Source organism: Mycteria americana, chromosome 6 (assembly GCF_035582795.1).
Source record: "Mycteria americana isolate JAX WOST 10 ecotype Jacksonville Zoo and Gardens chromosome 6, USCA_MyAme_1.0, whole genome shotgun sequence".
Lineage (NCBI taxonomy): Eukaryota > Metazoa > Chordata > Aves > Ciconiiformes > Ciconiidae > Mycteria > Mycteria americana.
In genome coordinates, this window is record NC_134370.1 from 33,241,416 (window position 1) to 33,256,060 (window position 14,645).

Below are 14,645 nucleotides of genomic sequence, written 5' to 3' on the forward strand. Positions count from 1 at the left end.
CAATGAAGAGACAGAGCTGCTTGGAAATGCACCCTGGAGGAGCCTAAGTTCAGAGCACAGGCTCTGAATTGCTGTTTGGAGGGGCTGTTTCTTTTCTCTGGTTTCATCATCAGGATCCTGCAGTGGCCAAAAGTGCATGGTTAGTGCCCAAACCATGGGTTGGGGAGCTTTCTGGTTGCTCTGCTTGACCCCTACAGTCAGGCACAGACAGCAATGGTGCCTTCAATGTGCACAGTCACTCTTTCTAAAGCTACAAAATACGACTTCACTGTAACAGCTAATACATGGCAGTGTAGATCTCTGATTCCTGGCAGCTAAGCTGTGGAAACTGTTTATTTCCACCCAGGATTTGCAATGAGACATGAATAGAGATGTTGCCATTGTTCTCAAGATTCGACAAATTTAACTGACATAGACTACAGAGTGTAATCATACCCCAGAGACCGAAAAATCCTTCCTGAAAAAAGATCAAGGACAATGTTTATACACACTTATGTTTGAACTATAGATGTGTAAATGTTATGTTGTTACATTTAAATTTAAATTAGATAAAAACCAAGGCAGAGTGAGGGAGAAGAATTACCAGTAGATTTACTGTGTCATAGATACAAACCAATGTATTAATATTTTAATTGTCCTTTAGAATTGCATAAAATCATTTAAAATTTTTCTCTGTTCAACTAATGCCGGATTTTCTAAGAATTCGTGTTCCATTTTCTATAAAGCATGAGTGGAGACTATCAAGACCTATTTATTGAGTCATATATGCAGTAGCTTAGCGGTTTGACTGCGTAGTGCTTTCAGGTATTTCCTGAGAAGACAGGTTGATGGCTTGCAGGGGAGGAAAGGTACAGGAGAAAATGGGAATTTAATTTTTTTAATGCAATATTGCCTCAGTGTCTTATTGTGTCATTAAATATGTACTTTTTCCCCCTGGAAAAGTTTTAACAAAGTTTTTTGAGGACTGGTTATGTAAACTGTATTTCTTAAGAAGTGGACACTTTCTATGATACTTGAGTATTTTTCAAAAAATTATGACATTTATACATTTTTTGTGAATTTGCCTATATATTATTAAGTGTAAGGCATTAATATTGTACGTCATTGTGAAAGAAATGATAATCTGACAAGTTTTAGCATTTAAAAAGGGTCTTGTTTTGACCATCAGACTGCTCTCATTTGCCTTGTAATGAGATTCCTGAGTCTAGCTGAAACAGACCATTAAAAACAATGACCCATCAAGGAAACCAGTTGCATTTTATCCCAAGTCATTTATGCCCCCAGCCTTGGCACAGATGGAGAACTTTAATGATGTGGGCTTTCTTATAGGAACAAGTCTACGTTCTTTAGTAATATAAACCAGAAGCAGTATAGTATTTTGAGATTTGGAAGCTGAAAACAGATTGTTGTTCTAATTCAGTGCCTTGAAATATCTGTAATAAATGGAATATCTGAGCAGTGAGGAGATCATCCTAATGATGGGTCTGTTTGTCTCTGCCTAGAAAACATATGCTTGGGGCAGATGCATTGTGTTTGCTGACGCACAGGTCAGGGAATTCTGAAAAGGTCATTCAAGCTGGTAGATAGAAAAGTTTGACTAATATTTCAACATTTCAGAGATGCCCATTAAATCAATCATCATTTTTTGGTCACATTTAAACCCAATGATTCAAGATTTGCTATATTGTGCTAAAGCAGTATCTGTTTTGGAAACAGCAATGTGACTAGCTAAGCCAGTTGATTTTAAGGAGCAGGCAAGAAAAAAAAAGGTGGTGTCTGTTATGGAAAACCTTGGATTCCTTCAGCATCGTATTAACGTACTTTAGTTTGATCACGTACATTTAAGGACGGGCTGTATGGGGTTTGTGTCTTTCTTGGCAGGAAACAAGATTAATCTGGGGGGGTTGGTATTTTTATGCTGATACAAAATCCTGGTGGAGTGGAGAAACAACAGAAACAGCACCTCACAGATTTGGAAAGAGTACCTTAATGTTCCGGTAAACCCTAGGGATTAAATGACTGTTGTCACACAGTCAAACAAAAGGTAAGAAATCCAGGTCACAAGAAATATATTAGATCTGTCTGCTTTGCTGTTTTATTGGGTTATTTAGAATTTGGCTTCTTAAGTTTGTGAAAGACCTGTTCTTTCCTCTGCCAGATTTCCAGTCACTTCTGCACATGCAGTACAGTGGGAAACTGAGGAAGGACAAGACAGGACTGATATGTTACATGCTAGACCAGAATTATTTAAGAAAAATGGTGCATCGTAGCCATATTTCTTGCCAAGGAAGAATCTAGAATCTCTGAACTGGAGGAGAAATGGGACCTGGTTTTACAGTTATCATGGACTGCACTCAATTAATGTCTGAAGTCTGTTTAAGGTTCTGGCACATGAAATGGATGACCTTCTAGTATGGCAAAGATGGGAAAAGGTTTAAGTGATGCTACAAAATATTGCTTGTAAATGCTTTGCCAAAGTCATTTTGCCCAAGTTCACGTTCAACAAAGCAAGCCAACTGAAGATGAGATTTGTGCTTTTCAAAACAAAGAAATTAGCGAAGCTAAAGAAGGAAAATGTGATGTTTTAAAATGTATTTCGATGTTTCATAGCAGCAAAATACTATTGCACCTTAATCTCTTTCTGAGTCCTGTAGTACCTTGCTGGATGCAGTTACAGATGAAACAAGTATTCTTGAATGACAAGTACTTACCCATAACACAGTACAAGAAGTACTTACTAATGTTACCTTCCAGGTTAAAGAAAAAGCAAACAAATAACTCCCTTCACCTTCCAGTCAGTATTGGTGGACACAAAGAGACACAAAGTATCTTAAATACTAAGACAGAAATATCAAACTTGCAGCTTGATGCCTAATGATAGGAAACATGGGTTAATGGGAAATCTTACAGAATATGTGCATCTGCCTCATCCAACAGTTAGTGAAATCACACTGCTCAGTGCTTAAAAGAGAGCAATTACTTATGTAAGGTCATAAGCAGGAGATTGCACCTCCTGAAAACATTACAAATATAAAAGAACCTGTAAAGATACAGGAGATTATAATGCATGTTTGTTAACTAACCCACAAGAAATGAAGGCTTGTTCTAGTGGATACAACTAAACAGTCACTGCCAGGCTCACTGTGCTAGGTAACGAGTTTTTGAGGAATACGTCTTCCTGTGTAAGCATAATTTTACTTCTGCTGTGTTTGCATCTACACTGGCTCTCTAGGAAACATGGAAGAAAATTAATGCTACCTGCATGATTATCAGAAGAGAGCAAATTCCAAAATTGTTGATGGAAGCATTTTCAGAAAGTTAGTTGCAAATGAAACAACAAGCATGACAAAAAAAGACAAAGCTTTGCTTTTGAGAGCAGGATGATGTGTGGGTGAGCAGTTATATAACACCTAATGTCACCATTTTGGTTATTTCTTTATTCCTTCCTAAATATCCGTCAGCTTGGACAAACATAGCAACACTCTGATGAAGATGTATTGGAGTACTGGTAGACTTATAATATTGTTAGAGTGTGTAATGATTACAGCTATTTCAGAGCAATGAAAGTAATGGTATATTTGACACTGTTTGGTGCCAGTTTAATCTAAAAATGATGCTTTTACTAAACTTCATACTAAATTCTTGGCCAAGAGGTCATTAAAGGAATCAAAATCTAATTAATTGAGGACAACTGGATGCTTATATAAAATACCTAACATATAGCTGCAATATTGCTAGAGGTTAGTATTTTGGAAGACCCATGTGGATAGGATTAAAAAGAAAACATTTTATGAGATTATTATTTTGTTTGTTTATGAATTTTCTCTGAAAAAGCTTCAGTAGCTCCTAATAGACATCTTGGTTATACAAGCTATGTGTAGTCAATGACTTCTTTATAATGAGGCCAAAGGAAATGAAAAAAATATGTTAATAAAAATTGCCAAGTAAATTTTAATAATGAGAAAATTATGTGTATGTGTGCTGTATGATAGGCAGTAATGTAAGAACCTAACTCGATCAGACAGTGATCTGCAGATGAACACTACATTCAATTCAAAGATGAAGAGGCTACATTAATCAAATCCATTATCTATTGAAAAAATGTACTCAGTTCAAATAATTCTTACATCTTCACACTGGTCATGCAGCTGCTGCCTCAGTAATAATCTAGCAGAGTATGCTAAGGTGAACAAAATGGCTGATTTTAGGGAAAATCTTTAAGACAGTAGGGCCATACATAACAAGAAATCAGCCTGAATACATCCTAAGTACCCTCTACTCCTAGCCAACCCAGCTGGGGCATGACGTTGGGGGGTGGGAGAGTCTTCTCATTACCTTTGTACTGCCATTCAACAGAGTTTTTCAAGCTCAGTTTGCTCAAGAGTACCAGAAATTTCAACTGGAGGAAAGAGGTATTCCTCCACCAGCACTGCAGGTCCACCTGTTCCCATTAATGGACAGATTTAGCCTACTTACCTCTGAAACAGGGATGTTTATACAACTTCTACGCTTCTAAAATGAACAGCATAATTCACGACTCCAGCAAGGTTGAGCTGGTTACCTCCAGCCACCAATGGAGAGAACTGTACCCTGACAATCCAGTACACTAAAGCACAGCTGGCCTCAGTTGCCAACCCCAAATGGTCTTCCAGTCTTGTCCTTCCTGTGGCAAGGGGTAGCAATAACCCATCTATAAGCAGAGAATAAAATGTTGGGCTCTCAGCTCCAAACGAGAGTCTCAGGCCCTCATTATCAAGTTTCATTTCCATTTTCATGGCATAATTGACCTATTCCATTCTTTCCACCTGTTTGTCTTATAATTTCATGTCACAGATGATCCTTCTTTTTTAAGTTGCACTAACAACAGAACATTGGAAAAGTCTAATGTATTAGTTGTCTTGCCTGGGAAACCTGCTGCACATCTCAAAGCTGCATTTCAGTCATCTTCAGCCTCAGACAGCTGGTTTTCATCATGCCTGGTTTACATTTTCAAGCCTTTCTTTACAATTGCAAAAGCTAAAAGAATATCGATGGGGGTGGTGTGGTGGTGTGGTGTTTAGATAAAAACAAACAAACAGACCCAGAGAGTTCATGATAATTACCCCATTTCAAAAGCTTAGGTTGTAAGTAAGAAAAACTGTGCCAGCTGGGATATATTTTATCTATAGACTGAAGGGGTAGAATCATTCATTCCTGACTTCCTTGTCTGAGTCTCTGCAAAAATCTAAGAAGAGACTCTGAGGTTATTATAACATGTTTGAGGAACAACTATATTTTCTATGTCAGATTTGTTTCAAGATTATTCTCTGGCCAGAAGGAAAGAAACTGTTTTACATTTTTGTTGCCCTTACCCAAATAAAAAAAAGTGCCTATGATCTTTCCATATAAAAGTATATTGGCTTATATAGAAGATGATTTCATAATGCAATAAACACTGTAGCATTTATTCCTATGGTATTTCAGCTTCCCTAAAGTTAATTTTTGCCAAAAACAAATGGAAAAGAACTATCTATCCAATGCCACCTTTCCTTAACTGCATGAACCAAGCAGTTCTTCACAAAGCCCCTGATGTGCATTGACATGCATAAAGTTCAATGTGACATGTTAGCAGTCATCATGTGACTCAAGAAGCGAAACAGAAACAAGATTTTTAAAACAATTCATAGCCTGCTTTTTCCTACCCTAAGCCTAAATGAAATTAACAGCCTTAAGTTACATAGGGTAGGATTCAAAGCAGGTGCACATCCATAAAGGTGGATGCAAGCTTCTGAGATAAGATGCCTACTCCTGAGCAAAGGCTGTCCCATAAGAGCAGATGGCAAAGCTATCTGTTTAGGATGGGCTACATTTATAACTATTTTCAATAGTTATAAATAAAGTCGAGATAGGTAGCTGAGATACGAGGTAGGCGTCTGGAGTTATGGTAATAAAAAACAACATAGTGGCCCTAGCTTCCTAGTCCCCTTTCCCTTGGGAACTATTGAATATTCCAAGGAGAAACAAATACAAACAAAAATACAATCAAAAATTCATGTTCAGGCAGGGAAATTGAGAACAGTTTTCCTGCAGCCTGATCAGTTGTAAACAGAGGCTTATTCCACTGGCCTTTCAAATTAATTAACACTAGATTTCCTTATTCTGCAAGTTTTCTGAGATCCATTCACACTACTAATGCAAACTGTTGCTCTGCTCTCTCTTACTGAGACAGTTGTCTTAGAGGGTATTGTCCAAACTGTTTTCTCGATGGGCCTAGTTCTAGAAGGTGAGGAACATCGCTGTTGAGCATAGCTCAGGAGGCATATAAATTTCCTTAACAGACTACCTCACTTCATTGGTGGGAGAATATGAGAACTTATTTCTGTTCAAATAAGGGCCAGGCAGGAGAAATAATCTCAGAGAAGAACTAAAAATCCGTGATAGTCAAAATTAATTATAGCATCATGCTTATGGTATGGGAAGTGCAGAGCCGCCTTACCTTGAATACGACTTCCTGTTGCAAATCTTTATTAGATGACATGAATTGCCCTCAGCAAAACAGATTTTTATGGATAGTTGCCATAGGGAAATGTCTAGGAGAATTAAACAGTTCACTGTACTATGGTAGCCTTAGATCAGGCACTGCTAGCGGCTACAACACTATGCCTTTAGGGACAAAAAGGGGGAAGACAACAAGAAGACAAGTGAAAGAAGAAAAATGGTGCAGAAAAGACAAACAATACAACAACCAAAAAGAGTGCAGCTGGGGACACAGGAGGAGGTCTTAAAGCACTGTAGTGGGAACTTATTAAAGTGTAGGTTATTGGTGCAGAGACGCCAGGTAAACCACAAATTCACTGGATTCTGTAAGACCGGCTGGTTTCTACAAACTCTGAGATGAGCAAGCTCCTGTACAGCAGCTTGAACTGTGGTTTTATGGGATCAGGGACAGTCCTTGCCATGTTTAACTGGGGTCAAAATTCTCCCATCTCAGAAAAAAAGACATGCCTCAACACATGGGATGCTGAAGTAACTTCTTATCTAGCCATGATATCTAACAGTGCTGGTTTAGGAAAAGATGCACTTTCAGCAGAAAATGGAGGCGAGTGCTAACAGTTTTCAGAAATGCTTTCTCTTTCTATTTAAGGCCAAGTAATTAAGAGTTTAGGAGGAAATTTTTACTAAGATCAGATTCCTCAGTCTTTTTAGAAAGACCTGTTGCTCAGTTGTTCACAAAAATACTTGTACTTGATAGGCAGGAGACTTTATGCTTAAGCATTTGTAAACAAACTGGTATGGTCTGAATTTAGTGTTGACCCTGGCTCAAGCAAGAGATCGGACAAGATGACCTTCTGAAATCCTTTTCAGTCTGCATTATTCTATGATTCTGTCATCCATTGAATGGTTCCATTTGCTGACTTTCAACAGTCATCCTCTTTAACTTGGGAATTTAAACCTTCACAGTAGAGGAGAACTATGTCTGTGTACAGAGAGGGCAATATCACCTTTGCGTTGGTTAGCTGGATGATTAGACTCCAAGTAGATCCTCTCAGAGTTCTTGTTCTAGTGGTAGTTCCTGGAGTAGTAAGTCTCAGCTACCAAGACTTCGATGGTTTAGGAGAAAATTGGCTTGCTTGGCAAATTTCAAAAATCGTACTGCTTCATAACATAAAATAACATAACATAACATAACATAACATAACATAACATAACATAACATAACAAAACAAAACAAAACATAACATAACATAACACTCTCAGAACATGTTTGAAAAACAAAGCATCACTGCAGCTTATTGCTCTTCTAGACAAAAGCAAACAGAGGAACTAGACATCATACCCTTACCTCCTCTTTGCCTATGTTTCTGGTAGCTTGTCCAGCTCTGTATTTCTTTACATTAAATGTTTTTCCAATGTTTAAATGTGTTGGAGACTTCTAATAATTCCACTGGGGGACCGCTGACTTCTTACTTTCAGAAGATCTTGCCTGATGTTCAGTTTGACTAACGACTTTATTCTACTCATTTTTGCTATACATCTGTATACCTCCCTCTTTAGTTTATTCACATCTTTCTGACATAAATTTACGTTTTCATCCCTTAGCCTTTTTCTCTCCACAAGTAAATCTACTACAAATACACGGACTTCTGTTAGCCTTTTATTTACAGACTGTCTTTGCAATATGCTTCTTCTTGTCTGATCTCTTTAGGGTTGTTGTTTTTTTCCTCTGGGGGTGTATGTATATTCCATTGTCAGAACAGAGTGAATTATTCTAGGTACTGTCACCCCTAGAGCTAAAGAAAGTAGAATAAGTACGTCACAGCTGTGTGTTGAGAAGTCTACATTTGAAGCATAAAATCCTACTGGGCTTTTTTCCCCAACATATCATCCTACAAAATCAGATCTAATTTACTGCTGGCTATTTCTAGCTCTTCTTTTCAGTATTACTGATTTCCATGCTCCTCCTTCCCACTGAATATCAATGCTTCAAATTACATCCCTTCAAGATAGCAATGTCTCCCATGGGAATAGCAGTTGCTGGTTACCACCTGCTGGCCAGCCAGGAACATATCACTGAATACTGCTTGCAGCCTTTCATGCAGAACTCTGCGAACACAAGAGCCTAAACTATCTTAATTTAGCAAGTATATCCAGACCATCTGACAAGTTCTAGAGATGGAAACCAAAAATCAATACAATCAAGTTCTCAGATGCAGACAAAACAAAATTTTAAGGATGTTCAGGCAGTTGCTGTGTGAACTTCGTCAGATACCATGGCACGTAGCACAGTAAGGTCTACACACAGGAAAACAAAATCTCTAAATGTCTGGAAAACTGCTATTCCTCACATGTCTGGAGAAGTTCTAATATGAAATCAGGCTCACAGGAGGCTGGAGTCACTTCTATGCTGTAGAAATGCAGCCTTTCTTGGTTATGTGGGATATGCCTTTACATGCCTTTCTTGGTTATGTGGAGAAAATGCCCTCTTAAAGGGTTACATCTTTCCTTGTGAGGGAACTAGATTTCTTTGGGAGACAGCGAATGAGATTCACCCACCACACAGATCAAAGTCTCTGCCCAATACAAAGGCAAAGGTGGAGGGAGAGGATGAGAGCAGTGGTTACTGCAGAAGAGTGACTGAGAAAAAGATGCCAACAGAAGAGGCAGCTGAGAGCTGAGGTGCAGCCCATGCAAACACTAGAAGCATGATCTGGGGAAAAACACTACAATGGGACATTCAATGCTAAGCATTGAAAAGGCATGAAGATCTAAGGAAAGGTACCCACCATTTCAAGACTTTGTGTGCTGTTCAGTGCTGAGCAGCTCAAGACTTTGTGTGCTGTTCAGTGCTGAGCAGCTCTGTGCAGAAACCCTTCCCTGTTTAGGATTTACCTGGCCTTTGTGGCATGACCAAGATGGTCATAGACATCCTATGCTGTGGTTTCTGTAGTGATTTTCTGATTTTCATGCCTGACATCTGTGCAAACAGAGAGCATACATAAACTGAGAAAAGCCCAGTATCTGGTATTCAATGGTATTGTTTTACTGCCCACACTAAAACCACTTTCTGATACGATAAAACTAGATAGAGCTGAGCTGACCAGCAGAGAATGTTGCTGAATTTCCAGGAGGATGTTACATCCATTTCTGTGTAATCTCTTTCAAGGTCTTTAGCAAAAAAAAAGCTGCATGTTTATTGATGTTGTTTGCTTCACCTATACCTGGTGGGATAACATGTAATTTTCACATTACTTAAAGTGGTGTTATTGACATAGACCAAACTGTATTCCTCGTGACTGATCTATACATCAGCAGTGGTATGCACTTTGCTGCTCTTTCATTCTTTAAGGTTTTAATCTATGACTCATGAACAACTTCACTGAGGTGTAGAATAACTTTCAGGGAAGAATATTTTTCAATCAATAGCATATTAGTAGAAAAGCAGTACATGCATGAATAAACTAATTGAAGGATGTGTTTCCTCAGTCTCAGCTCTGTTATCATATTTTAATTTCCCACAGTTTTTGCAGTTTAACATTTCTGGTTGATAAAAAATTCTTCGTGATACAGAGAATTTATTTAACATATATGAGAATTAACTACTAATTTTGGAGGCAATTTGAACTGTGTGAGATTAAATTAGAGCTATTAACATGTTTGCAATTGCTCAGACTGAGCGGAAACCTTGACATCCACAAATCAGTTGACACAGAAAGCCTTGATGTGCTAATCCTGATCACGCTTCCTTTACTTGCCACAGAAGCCAACGCCTGGTATTCCAGAACAGGTTACAAGATCTCATGCCCTTGTGGTGCTCTTTCAGAGGTGCCTCCACTCATATTTGATTGTTAAAACACCAGTCTTAACCTCTTATTGTCATTGCTGAATTATGTTCATTTCGTATAGAAATGGCACACACATTCCAGAAGCACAGAAAAGGTTATGCAGGTAACAGTAAAAATAGTGCATTATTCAAAAGCAGTAAGGTGACATAGATCTAAAGCAAACATGATATAAATCTCTTTCAAAGAGAAGCATCTGAGCTTACGCTCTATTTAAGACTGCCCCTAATCAAGGAGTTGCTCCCAAGAAGCATTGAACCAGTAGCAGAAGGCACAGAAAAGATTCTGGTGGAAATACAATGATTCATGAGCAAAAATCCTCTTTAATTCAGAGTAATATAGAGAAGCAGTAATATCTCTATGCTATCAATGCATAGAGAGGCGGGGTCATGCCTCTATGCCATATGAGGCGGGGTCTCAGTTAGAGTGGAATCCCTGTGGTGTACAGCAGGCTGGCATGAGACACTGCAAATGTGATGACAGATTCATTTCAATGTTAAAAATAAAGCATTTTACTGAAATCCATGTGTACACAAACAGTGCAGCCAGGGCAGGAACTCCTCAGCATATAAAGGAGTTGTTCCGATATTCTGTTCAATTTCTTTCCTCCTCTCCTTTTATTGTATTCCTGTATTTGTAAAGCAAATTTGCATTGCAGAAGTTGTCAGGGAAAGCTGGAGTTTTGAACAGTTTGGGTATAGATTAGCATTTGGTATCCAGAGTTTAACTCAGCTTTTACTGTTTTCAATGGAAAAAAAAATTTCCATGTGTGCTAGGGTTTGAGCACATCACAGAGCAGTTAATGAAACTTAGCGTTCTTGGGATAAGCCTGTTAATCAAAGGTTTCATCCTAAGTACTCGCTGCTACACCAATGAAACGACATTGAAGTTCTCAACTCTGCTTCATTCATAACACCACATCAAGCTTTTCATACATCCATGCTTTGTTCCCAGATAAAGATACCTATCCACATAAAACCACTTATATGTTAGAGTTTCAAATGTCAGTGTCATGCTTTACAGTGAAGCCACTGGAAACCCTCTTGGCTCCACCTAAGTTTATTCAGAGTCTTGTACACAGAAGTTTTACCATGAGACTTTGTGATCTTCTCCCCTTAAGTTTGGGTAGAAACTCCACCTGTCAGAATCAGAAGATACCTTTGCTGTATCTCTGTATCTCCAGAACCAGAAAAGAAGCTTTAAAATCCTTACCAAACTGACCTGAACTTTTCTGTAATCCAGTGAAAAGTTTCTATTTGAGGGAAGTTTTAAGAAGGTCCCAACTGTAAAGTTTATTTTCTTTATTCTAATTTTTAGCCTACATGTCTACTTCTCTTCCTACATGTCCCTTTTTCCAGGTCTTCTTCTGGGACTAGGTGAGCTTTCTAGAAAGGTATTCTAAAATTACGACTTTATTCAAGTTTTCTGAGTTGCAGAAGAAACAAAAAGCCAGGATGGGGACATAAAAGAAAAGAAGACAGTAACACCCTTCATATTTTTTTTCCAGAAGTCGTGAATAATAATATCACACCATTTTCAGGAAGAGAATGCGTTAGTGTGTGAGTATGTCAGATTTGTGTTATTCTTTGGGGAAAAAAACTGTGTGACAGGGAAGAGGAGAATTAATAAAGGGGGAAAAAAAGGGAAGACTGAATAACATGTACGAAGGGAATTCTCCTTTTTTCTCCTCTCTCTTGCCAATATGACTTAGACAGGAGGATCACTTTGCATCAAGACAGCCCTCCTTCTTGATGTTCTTTGTATACCTTGTCTAGCACAACAAGACACCAACCCTGACAGGTTCCTTCATGAATGGCTGTAACAAACTTATAAAGCCCTGTTATCCTATACTTCCTCACATGGATACCAACTTTATTTTCCCCTTAGAGCTCATATAGGCTACAGTCCTGCTTATCCCAGTGTATTAAAATATAGCAGCTACAAGAACTGTCAAAAACAATTCCTGTTTCCTTGCACTGGACAGGTTCAGCATGTGTTATGGCTTTATGGTTAACTTTCATTAAAACGTAAAAAATGATACATACAATGCCATTGGGAGATAATGAACTAAATGCTATCCTACCTTTACAGACTTAGAAAATGAGATGTCGAGTGTGGGGAAGTACACCTGTAATTTCCTTTAGTGAGAGAGACAGCTGGAGATGGTCACCGCTGTTTCTCCACAAACAGCCTGAATGAAAAGATACCTCTCTGGCTCTCCTGAACTCCCTTAAAGGGTCAAATTTCACTTCAGCTGGTGTAAAAATCTCCCACTGATTTACTCTACTTATTAATTCCTTTGTAGTTCAACCTTTCTTAACCACTTTGCAGCTAAAATAAAACCCGCAAGCACCCTTAGAGTGCCACCTTTGGAAAATTAATTCCAATAGATACTCCAGGTTTCTGGGCTAGCTATATGCATGCACATATGTATACACTATATGCATATCAAATCAATCTGAGGTTACATTAATAAGAAAGTTCTAAAAACAGTGGGATGGAAGGGGATTAGGCTACTCAAGTCCTATTGATAAATGCATGCCCAAATCTCCATACAGTCTTTTGTCAACATACACCTTTCCCATTAATATAACTTTACTGCAGTAATTATACTCTTTCTCCTCTTCAGAAGACAAGTTATTCTATTTTTAAAAGAAAAAAATGTGTCCTGTCAAATTCATTCAGGAGGAGAAATTAAAATAAACAGCTAAAGTTAACTGCAACACTGACCTTCCACAAAAATATTTTAAAGAGGTAATATTAGATTGCAGCCAGAAAGTGACAAGTGTCAGTTTTCATTAAAATCTTTAAGTATGTTCATCTAATTGACAACCTTTACAAGATGTTGAGAAGTTCTGCTGCTTTTCTACCTTTTTTTTTTTTTTTTTGTCTGTGTGATTACCACGGTAAATGGACCCCATTACCTGAGCAATAACGTCCTCACATCAGCAATGGAGAAAATCAGCCTCTACCCGCCACCTCATATCCTACCAGGATTAGAAACATTTTATAGATTAACGAAGGCTATTTCATTTAGAGTCATCAACTTTGGGACTCCCCCTTTTTTCTTGCTTGCCTGAAGTTTGGACCTGTATATTTTCAGTGTTTTATTTCACCTAACTACAATCTTAGGCTTATCCTAGATTTGTCAGGATTATTTTTCTTTCTCCTGTCTGAAGAGAACAATTTGTTATTAACTCTGAAATATATTAGAGTACAGCACCAACCTGTGGGCTCCACACCATGTAGCAAGAAGGAAAGTGTCTTTCCAGCCCCATGTTGGTGAGCTCCGTCAATTCATTGTCCCTATAAGGGTCAGTTTTCACATACAAAAAATTCTTCAAAGGAAGCTATGCAGACTGGAGGTTACATTAGATCGTTTGATGCAGGCTGAGAAATTGTGCAGAAATCACACTCTTGACTTTTGAAATTTTGGCAGTTCAGGTGTTTAAGAAGAATAAATTACTTTCCTCCTTCATGTTGTTACCCCTTGGTACTGCCTTACACCAGCCCCAGAGAGAATCCAGGAGCACCTGTCAAAGACAGAAATGACAGCTATCCATCTGCCTCTTTCTCAGTGTACTATTTACCTCGAGTAGACTTTTTGGCATGGTGGTAATAGATTTTTATCATTTAATTGAATCAGTCACTGTCTATTTCTCTTTGCACTGCCAGTAGGATCAGCAAACAATTCCCAAAACCCAGGATCCTTCTAGAAACTAAATGAAGCACAGGAGCACAGTATCCCCTCTCTTACACTGCACAAGCGACTGCAAAGCAGGGCTACTTATATGCATTCTGCTCATTTTCCATACTGAATGGTAATCTCCAAATGCCTAACATATTTGGAAAAGTTTCATATCCTTAAATCACTTTTGTTCAGTCAGGTACCTTTTGGATCATTCTCCAAGCTGAAAGAGGGCTTAATATATGGCTAAAAACTAAACTCAAGGCTCTGGAATTAAAACTAAAGGACATTAATTTTTATGACAACTAGTTGGGTCTCCAGTTCTGGCACCCATTGTAGCACAAGTACTTGGTGATAACTAGTAATTGATTGAGTAACTTTTGTTCTTTTAAGCCAGAGTGCCAAGTTTTTGCAACCATAGAATCAAGCAGACTGGCGAAGGCAGTGAGGCAGCTATCCTGTCTATCCTACCCAACAGTAATCCTGGGGCAGCAATGTTAAAGCTACTTTAGAAGGACTAAGAACATTTTTGTTTCAGAATGGGCACGTGCTCGTAGTCTATACTCTGCCATCAGAAAGATCAAAGCCCACACCTGAGGTTAGTGGTTTTCAACCAGGGGCTGTTTTTAAGGACAAAT